This window comes from Megascapheus bottae, unplaced genomic scaffold (assembly GCF_031878675.1).
Source record: "Megascapheus bottae isolate mThoBot1 unplaced genomic scaffold, mThoBot2.hap1 HAP1_SCAFFOLD_91, whole genome shotgun sequence".
In the NCBI taxonomy this organism is placed as follows: domain Eukaryota; kingdom Metazoa; phylum Chordata; class Mammalia; order Rodentia; family Geomyidae; genus Megascapheus; species Megascapheus bottae.
This window is the reverse complement of record NW_028327688.1, coordinates 150150-160086: the sequence shown is the minus strand read 5'-3', so window position 1 is coordinate 160086 and position 9937 is coordinate 150150.

Below are 9937 nucleotides of genomic sequence, written 5' to 3'. Positions count from 1 at the left end.
AGGCACCTTTGGTGATCTTTGGTGATGGTGTCAGGAAAGAGAAAGGTAGAATAAAGTAAGGGTGATTTCTTCTTTTTAGACAATTGCGGCCTAATTAACAACAAAATGAGGCTTCACCAACATGGCAACGATGAAGAACTGCTAAGTACAATTTGCATGCCTGGAGCAGGGATTAGATATGGAGGATGGTAAGTGGAAGTACTGTAGAGGATAGGTAGACGGCAAACCAACGAGTATCAGGAACTCTTATACAGGAACACATGAATTAAGTAGCATTCCATAGCTCCGATGAAGTTTTAATAAGTAGAAAATGTAAAGGAAGTTAATAGAAGTCAGGGAGGCAAGCTTGGAGACTAAGGTAAAGAGGAATGCTAGGTCTGTTACAGCAATAATGGAATGGAGATGAGGACGGACATTTGAGAGGGCTTGGGAGCAGAAATAGGAACACATTGTGAACTAATAGCCATTTCAAAGGGAATAAGGTGATCTTAGGTTGGGTGGCTCTGGAGCCTTCTCAATGAAAACAAAGACGGGTATATTTGAAGGGAAGATAATAGCTTCAGCGCCAGATATTCTTAACAGTAAGAGAATAAAACATACTCATAGAAAAAAGAATTGCAATAAATCATCAATCACATAAACCACAAATACGAGGAATTCAACAAATTTTCAAACTGATTGGCATTGCTCTTCAATTTTAAAAGATGTTCAAGTATTTTGGGCTACCAGTCAATTACAGAAACACTGACAGATTTGAAGTGTGTGATGTCATTTGTTGTGCTAGACTACTAATGTTTGGAAAACAGCGTAAATTTGTGCTTTTTCTAGAAAGCAACTAGAGGTGGTTTGTCTGCATAAATAAGCAGCATAATTTGGAAAAAAAGATTTCAGCATTTGCACTTGGCCAGTGAAATGATAACAAACTAGAAGATTCCTTTAAAACAAGATGAAACTATGTTAACTTAAGCTATTACTATGCAGTGTAAATAAGGTGATATTTTCCATCATCTCAAAATTCCATCAATGGTAGAGTTTATGTGTATGAGCATCCAGGAGAACTTGAGGTCAATCCACAGGAGATGCAGAAAGGATAGTTGAACTATGAATTACTTTATCATCATTGTTAGATAAGCACATTACTCTTTAATAAACCTGAACTTTAGTAACTATTAACAACAAAAATCAAATGGAGGAATGTTAGCTAAGAAGATATGTAAATGTTAATCTGTACTGTGGCTAGCTCTATGAAGATTCTGCTCAGACTGAGTTACTCAAACTTAAGATATAATCAAGAAGACAAAATATGCACTAAAGCAAAGTAATGAGAGAATGGTCCCTAAGAAGAAAATAGTATAAGTATAGGTCTTAATGTAGACTATTGGGATTGACTCTCAGTTTCACTCTTGTGTAACTTTAATAATGTAATTATACCTGGTGAGCCCCTATTTTTCTCATCTATACAATGTGATGTTCTGTCTACTTCCCAAGTTGCTATGAAAATTACAGACAAAAAGATATGGACTGTGATAATGTGTTACTATGTGCCTTATGCATAGTAACCATTAAATGTTTTCTCTAGCATAATTATTATTGTACTAATTAAAGAGAAAAATGATGATGATATGCAAAAAGCTCTCAAAAAACACAGAAAATTGTGCCTGAATCTGATGGGTTCTGTGTTGAATCTTGGAAAACCACATAAGCTTTGTGAGGTGAAAAGAAAACAGAAGCTATTTACAAGTCCCTGGTTCATTAATTATTCACTAATATATTTTATTTTTTATTTTTTTTATATTTCATTACTTTATTAAAGAATTTATTAACATTGATTTTTACATCATATTTCTAATGATGTATTTAACAAACAAGTATTCAAGAAGGGAATCTATATACAATCACTGGCACTTAGACTTTAGAACATAATTAAAATTAGGCTGAGGGTTTGTATGTCACAGATACATATTAATCTATGTAATAAAACATGTTTATAGAGTCAAAAATTTTTATGTCTATGTAGTTGTGTTTATATATCCAATACCATGTCCATAGCATTGGGTATGCAAATACTGAGTCTTCACTAACAAGAGGGTTTTTTTGGTTGTTGTTGTTTTGTTTTGCAAGTCCTGGGCTTGGGCTCAGGGACTGAGCACTGTTCTTGGACTTTCTCAAGGCTAGAGCTCTACCACTTGCGCCTGAGCACCACTACCGGTTTTTTTCTATGTATGTGGTACATAGGAATTGAACCCGGGTCTTCGTGCATGCTAGGCAAGCACTCTACCACTAGGCCAAACTGCCAGTCCCCAAACAAGAGGTTTTTTTTTTTTTTTGCCAAACCTGGGCATGAGATCAGGGCTTGAACACTGTCCATGGACTTTCTCAAGGCTCAACTCTACCACTTGAGCCTCAGCACCACTTCTGGCTTTTTTCTATTTATGTGGTACCAAGGAAGCAAACCCGGGTCTTCGTGCATGCTAGGCAAGCACTCTACCACTAGGCCACACTCTTGGCTCTAAACAAGAGGTTTTAATTGTACTGTTTGAGGTTCTATTTTTATTTTTCTTTGGTTTATTCCCTTTGTCACTGTTTATGATTTCTATGCCCTTTATCTTGTCCATGTGTTTATCTGATTTGGGTAGGGGAATGGGAAACACAGAAACAGTGGGAGAAAGGCTGAACCAATTCAGCAGTGGAGTGATAGTCTACATAAATGTTGGAAATGAACTATACCACTTAGAGGAAAAGGGAGGAAATGAGGAAAGGGAAATACTTCAAAAAGAAATATACTCATTATATGACTTATGCAAGTGTGACTCCTCTGAACACCACCTTTATAATAAAAATATTTGAAAAAAAGAAAAGAAAAGCTAAGTAGACAGAATGAAAAGGTCTTCAGCTGACCTTATTATTTTAACCCATTTGGATCTTTTCCTAAATCAGATTAAGTATATAAATGTCATTAATCTCAAATGAAAATCCCCCTGCCATGATGACCAAAGAGGGTGCTGTGTGGTGGAGGGGAAGACATGAAAATGAGGGCTATTAATTTGTTACAACAGATATAATTCTGGGTTTCTATTTTGGTATATTGATATTTTTGCTTATTCTTTATAACAGAGGTGAAGCAAGAAGAAAAATGGATTCCTCTAGCAGAGAATAAAGGAGTTAGAAATCTCAAACATTCCAGTATATTCCTGGAAATACAATGTGTAATTTGAAGTCCCATAAGTATAACTTAGAAGTATGACGAGGCCTATGTGAATCATGAAGCAGTGAAGCCATCCTAAACATAGGCAGAATAGACAGCATCCACTCATACAGACTGAATGGAAGCTCATAGCACTACACCTGCATTCACAAATCTTCCTCCACTATCATACCATGTTCTACTTTCACACAAGGGTCCAGTATATTGCTGAAAAGTGGACACATTCATGCATCCATATCTGTGAGTATGAACTTTTTGACTAGTTACCCACTTATACGAATTTTTTCCTGAACTACAGGATAAGAACAAGAGAGAGAGTAGGGAGAGTTCAGAAGCCTGAATTCCAGCTAGTAGTATAAACAGGAGCCAGGGGGGGGCTCTTCTATGAATAATGGGAGATGCTCAAAAAAGATATAAATTTTCAAAAAAGGTAGAACATAAAAAATGCTAGTAAGCCCCAAAGGTAAAGTCATCTGTTCTTTCATCTTCAGGGCAGGTTAAATACCATCTAATGTCCATGGCTTAGTCATGACTTAGGTTTTACTCACTTTGGTATCATTACCACTCTTGTGTGGTTCTATATAGACTCCAAACACACAGAAGTTTTATGCATTACCCCCTTAAGCGACTAAATATCAAAGAAAAACAAAAAGCAAACAAAACCAAAAAGATGACGAGATCCTGTATAAAAACAAAATTCTCACTTATTCAGCCTGCCTAGGAAACCATAAAGTGACCAATCAAGCAAGCCAGATAGCTAGTTTTCAGACTTGTAGTAACAGATTTAGGAAGGTATTAACAAACTCTGGAATATCTGGCACTTGATTAAAAATGAAGCCTCCTTATTTTAAAGGAGATTGCCAATTTAGGCCCTAGTTACAACTTAAAACCAACACCAGAAAGTTGAATGCACCATCTGAAACAAATCAGAGCGTGTGTTTGCTCCCTCTACTTTGGCCCAATAGTCTCCAAGCAGACCTACCTGCCACTTTACCTTTTTTCCATCAGAATACATTCCCATTCCCCTGCCTGCATTTCACTCTGTCAAAATTTAAATGGTATTGGATGAATTATTTTCGATCTAAATCTGTGAATGAATTATCTTTGCCTCTTTTCATATGGTTGAACTTTGTCCATTTCTAGACTTCTGTTTCAGGGTTCCTGAACCCAACAGTCAGATTGACCTTCTGAAAACAAAAGCATGGGCACATCCTTCCTGTTCCTCTATGCTATTTTAAAATGCATGGATGGTTTTCCACATTTTTTTCAATGCCGAGGCCTGAACTTAGGGCCTTCCATATGCCAGGCAAGCACTCTTTCACTGAGCTAAATTGTCAACTTCCCCATAATTTTTACTATAATAATTAATTTTACAGCTAGGTTCTGGGGCTCACGCCTGTAATCCTAGCTACTCAGGAGGCTGAGATCTGAGGATCATGGTGCAAAGCCAACACAGCACTAAAGACCATGAGAATCTTATCTCCAATTAACCTCTAGAAAATGACTCAAGGGGTAGGGTGGTAGCCTTCAGCTGAGGAACTCAGGTACAATGCCCAGGCCCAGGGATAGGTAGGTAGTCTTGAGGTGAGGAGCTCAGTGAGCACCTAGGCCCAGAGTTCATGTCCTATTACCCCCCCCCAAAAGAAATAAAAATAATTTTACAAGTGAATAGGTTTTTCATAAAGATACTTTTACTCATGCACACATCATACTTTGACTTAGTCCACTGCCGTTCTTGCTACCCTTTCTTGACTCACTCATCACAATCCCTTTTCTCTTTCTTCCTTAATGATCATTTTTCTACTTTTAGATAATTTTCTTTTCATGTCCCCATATGATAGAAAACATAAGGCACCTGTCTTTCTGTGTCTGGATTATTTTGCTTAACATTATGAGCAGTAGTTTCATTCATTTTCTTTCAAAGACCATATTTCATTCTTCTGTATGACTGAACAAAATCCCATTAGGAGATTTGTATATGTGTGTGTACGTATACACATAGACACACACACACACACACACACACACACAGATACACACACACATACACATAGTCATCTTTTTGTTCTTCTTTTTTTATTTTTATTTCCGTGTTTTATTTTTTTATTTTTTTTAATTTTTTATTGTAATTAGTAAAAGGGTTACATGATATTTGCCAGATAGAAGGTGAGTTAATTCACATACATTGATACCCTTTCACATGTCTTGGTACCCATTTCCCTCCCCCCCCACACCCCTCACCCGTCTTGGTTTTCCCCCCTTCCCTATCAAATTTCAAATATCCAAATACAAATAAATTCAATATATCAGATAACAAAGTGAGATACTATACCAATATGAGATAACAAGGGACAGCAAAGGAGATGAGAGACAACATAGTACATTAAGGACAACAATCATTCATTATATGGCTTTTGTTTCACTATCCTGGAGGTCCTTTTAATTAGCTTCACATTATATGTCCTTATGTATCAAGATTTTGCTCTATTGCAAATCTCTGCTAGTAGAGCCCAAGGTTTCTACTGATTATGACGAATGAGGGAAACCATTGAGCCTATGTTCCTTTGGGTCTGGCTTATTTCACTTAATATGATTTTTTCTGTCTTTCCATTTCCTTACAAATGGGGCAATGTCATTCTTTCTGACTGCAGCATAGAATTCCATTGTGTATAAATACCACATCTTAGGATTAATTCCAAATGGATCAAAGACCTTGAGGTAAAAACAGGTACACTAGGGGCCGGGAGTTTGGCCTAGTGGTTAAAGTGCTTGCCTAGATGCACGAAGGCTCGGTTCGATTCCTTGGTACCACATACATAGAAAAAAGCCGGAAGTGGTGCTGAGGCTCAAGTGGTAGAGCTCTAACCTTGAGAAAGTCCAAGGACAGTGCTCAGGCTCTGAGCTCATGCCCAGGACTGGCCAAAAAAAAAAAGCAGGTACACTGAAAACTTTACAAGAAAGAATAGGAGATACACTAGGTCTCTTAGGCACAGGTCGAAACTTTCTTAATAAGTACCAAGAAACACAACAAATCAGAGAAAGTCGGATAAGTGGGACTACATAAAAATGCAGAGCTTCTGTATGGCAAAGGAATTAGCTAGCAAAATAACTAGAAAGCATACAGAGTGGGAGAAGATCTTCACTAACCATACAACGGACAAAGGCCTCATATCTAAAACATATCAACAGCTCAAAAAATTGAATCACTCCAAAACTAATCTCCAAAGAAACAACCATACCATTAAAAGACTTACATAGAGTCTTTTCTGAAGAAGAAATAAAAATGGCCTATAGACACATGAAGAAATGCTCAACATCTCTGGCCACAAAAGAAATGCAAATCAGTATTCTTTTTTAACTCCATCAGAACATGTGGCTAATCCTCCTTTAAAAGTATTCCTATACTAGGCTCACTGGTTACCACTCCCTCTTAGTTCTCTTCTTTACCAAGCAATCCTTTTCTGTCTCTTGTTTGTAAGCCTTCTGGCCTCTGATCACAAGAGAGGCCAGGGTTCACTTGGAATTCTGTACTCATTCTTTTTCATCATCTCATGGCTTTAAACTTCTTAGGTTGGCATATATCTAGTTTAGACCTTTCAGGTTATATTAGCACCTATCTAATAAACATCTCTAACCTATTGCTGAATAGGAACCTGGACACCGGTGGCTCAAGTTTGTATTCCAAGCTACTCAGGAGGCTGAGATCTGTGGATCATCGTTCAAAGCCAGCCTGCACAGTAAAGTCCATGAGACACTTCTCTCCATTTGAGCATTAGAAAGCTAAAAATAAAGCTGTGGCTCAAAGTGGTAGTGTGCAAAAAAAAAGTGGTAGTTGAGCAAAAAAAAAAGTCTCAGGCCCTCAGTTCAAGCCCCATGACATACAGGGAAATTTTTTTTAAAAAAGGGAAGGGGGGGGATGTGGTGCAGCAGTTCAAGTGTTAAGAGTGTTAGCCTAGAGGAAAAGGCCCAAGGACAGTGTTCAGACCCTGAGTTCAAGCCCCAGGACTGGCAAAAACAAAACAAAACAAAAACAACAAACAAAATCCACAAAACCTTGGGTTAGAGTTTGGCCTAGTGGTAGAGTGCTTGCCTAGCATACACAAAGACCCAGGTTCGATTCCTCGATACCACATACAAAGAAGAGATGGAAGTGATGCTTGGCTCAAGTGGTAGAGCGCTAGCCTAGAGAAAGTTCACGGACAGTGCTCAGGCCCTGAGTTCAAGCCCCAGGACTGTCAAAAAAAAACAGCAACAACAAACATTGTACTTTTTCTCTCACATTCTACAGCTAGTATAACAGCATAATATGTTGACTTTGCTTTTGAACCACTTCTTGCCCCCTTTACTCTCCTCAATCGAGGTCATCATCATCATTATTCCTGCCTGAATTTTACATGCCTCCTAAATAGACTCTCTGCTTTCTCCCTTACAGTCTCTTCTAAACAGAGCAACTATTGTTACCTTTGTAATTAGAAGATGAAATATTTAAAATAAAATACCATAACAAAAACTAATTTGAAACATATGAACAGTGTATTTCTGGAATTTTCCAATTAATGTTTCCAGACCACAACTGACCATATAAAAATGCATCTTTCAGCTCGGCGCAGTGGATCATGCCAGTAATCCTAGCTATTCAGGAGGCTGAGATCTGAGGATAATGGTTCAAAGCCAGCCCAGCACTAAAAAGTCCTTATCTCCAATTGACCCACCAGAAAACCAGAAGTGGAACTGTGGCTCAAGGGGTAAGGTGGTATCCTTGAGCTAAAGACAATGCCCAGGTCCAGAGTTCAAGTCCCAGGACCAACAAAAAAATTGCTTAATTCAAAACTATAAATAAAATAAAATAAAATAATGTCAATCATATGCGAAAAAAGTAAATCATATAAAACCAAGAATGATCAGAGCAAAAAGAAGAAAATGTCATAAAGCACTGCTAGGCGTATAAATTGACAGAATTTCTTTAGAGAACAGTTTTATATTAACTAATAAAGCTGAAGAACAATGTGCCCTTCATCCTGCACTTCTGTATATGTAGCACAGACTCTAGGGCCTACAAGCAATTCTCTGGTATGTACAAAAGGAGATCCCTGCAAGAATACCAACTACCACACTGTCTGTAAAAACAAATTAGCACAAAACTACATCATCTCATTTATTATATGAGCTGAAATGAATATAGTTCAAAATCACAATGCAAAATTGCTGAGAATCCAGTTGCATAACAGGTACAGTATATTTTATATATTCATATGTAATAGAAATATTTATCACTATAAACATGGAGTACAAAGCTCTTATATATTTGACTATATTCACACATAATTATTTATACCAGAACATCTTATCAAAGAGTAAGAAAAAAAGATTCAGGGAGAATGGTTCAAAGTGCAAAGTGCTTCAACTATATCCACTTATATATTAAAAAACAACCAAAACAGCTGGGCACTGGTAGATAAATATCAGTATTTAATAAAAGTGATGATAGATAATAGTAATTTCTTATGTTGTACTCTGAATTTTTCCGTATATTAAAATATTCATAATGTTAATTAAGTGTAATTATAATCCACAGAAAGCTACTTTATTAAAATTTCATGTTTTCCAAGTTTCATCAATAACAGCGGTCATCTCTTTCTCAATGCAATGGGTAGAGAAACTGCAAGGACTTTTCTGGAAAGTCTGGAATTCTACATGAAGAATGTTGGGTCCCCTATTTGATCTCATTCTCCTTTCCTTTAAAAGCATATTTCTATTTAAATGTTAATCATCCATAAACATTACCACATAAATGCACCAAATAGGCAAGGATTGAGAAATAGAAACACAACTCCAAGCAAGCACAGCGATAGGTACCAGGACTACCTGGGCGTCTTCAAAACCAGTTGAAATGGTAACTCATATAAAGGTAGAGAGACACTCTAACATTCAGAATCTGTAACTTCCCAATCACAGAAAGGAAAGATATCTTGTGTTCTTATTGCACCAAGTCCAGAAAGGATGAGTCAAATTTAAAATCAGTAGAAAGTTCTCAAGATCATTTACTAGGTAGATGAATACAGAATGAAAATAAAAAATAATGTTAAAGTGTAATATACAGGAAAACTGATAGCAAGGTCAAAACAAAAATTATGGAATCATACACAATATGAAAAGCAGATGGCTACCTAGCCAGTGGAGAAATAAAATTTAGATTCATTTTAGTGAACTCAATAAAACAACTAGATTTTTACAGTCAAATTACTATTTTAAAATCTCTAACATAAAATTGATATATAATAATTTTACAGATGCAGAGTTACTAACCAGTTTATGTATAAATGACAACCTCCAATGAATGTGATGCATCCTTGTGATAATGCACTGAAAATACAGAACGCTTTGCATCCACTAATATTCATTACAGAATCGTTAAGAATCGTAGGACAAAAGACATGGATCTTACTGGTTGTTATTCTGATTTAACTAAAAGTTCTTACTTACTTTATTGATTACAGATTTGTCTATTTCAAGTGAACCATGAGGATTCTAGAAATCACTTATTGTTTTAAAGGGGGGAACTTTTTATAAGTAGTAATTATCATGGGAGTATTTTCTATTTGTTTCTAATACAGAGGCCAATTTTGAAAGATCATTAGATTTCTACCTATTTACTACTGACAAATCCACGGAGCCTCCCCCAACTAAATGCCAACATTAAACAATACTGCTGCAAAATATTTGAACTTGGCA